At 38.4% G+C, this 630-nt stretch overlaps 1 protein-coding gene across 1 annotated transcript in view; it reads left to right on the forward strand.

Moving 5' to 3' along the window:
- Window positions 1–337: 337 nt before the first annotated feature.
- Window positions 338–630, forward strand: part of LOC110025479 — a 96,802-nt gene continuing 96,509 nt past the window's right edge. Inside the window, exon 1 of the mRNA XM_020725982.1 lies at window positions 338–535. The gene's annotated coding sequence lies outside the window, so the exon portion shown is untranslated. The remainder of the gene's footprint in view (window positions 536–630) is intronic.

The raw sequence follows: 630 nt of genomic DNA on the forward strand, positions 1-630 counted from the left end.
AATTTTGATTTATATATATAAAATCTTGTCACATTGATGTTTTAATTTATAGAATTTCAAGGCATTGAGGATTAAGCTAAATCAAAATTATTCTTTTGTGTGTTTGTCCCACTTTGATTAAGCAAATGTAGATCATTTGTGATTTACAAATAAACACGTGCGGATCTTTTGTTATTTAAAATAAAAAATAAAAAAAAAACACATGAAAATTATGCTAACGACTTGTTCTGATATCTTCTATTGTTAAGGAAGAGTGTAGGCAAGCTCGTTGCATAGAATCCTCATGCAAAATTTATGTGATTCCTTGCGTGATAAATTTGGGCATGTTTAGTCCCGAGTGATCTTCTCGAAGGTATGCTTTGTTTATATGTTTATATGCCCAAATTATTTATTTTTTTTGGTACTTCGCATACCTCACTGCTTCCTATCTCCTATTCTCCTTGTTGCATGATTCATTGTGGGATACACTGGAGCACGGACTGGACGTCGACGGCTTGGAGCAAGTAAAGAGAACGCGTCTGCAACCATCACGGTGGTGAGATTCTCTAACTCCTAGTTGGCCCTAGGTTTTAGCAGTGTCTAGGCGTGTGAGGTCAATCGCCCACACGGGCGGCGCGCGCCCGCCCCAGC

This window comes from Phalaenopsis equestris, unplaced genomic scaffold, assembly GCF_001263595.1.
Source record: "Phalaenopsis equestris unplaced genomic scaffold, ASM126359v1 Scaffold000301, whole genome shotgun sequence".
NCBI classification, from domain to species: domain Eukaryota; kingdom Viridiplantae; phylum Streptophyta; class Magnoliopsida; order Asparagales; family Orchidaceae; genus Phalaenopsis; species Phalaenopsis equestris.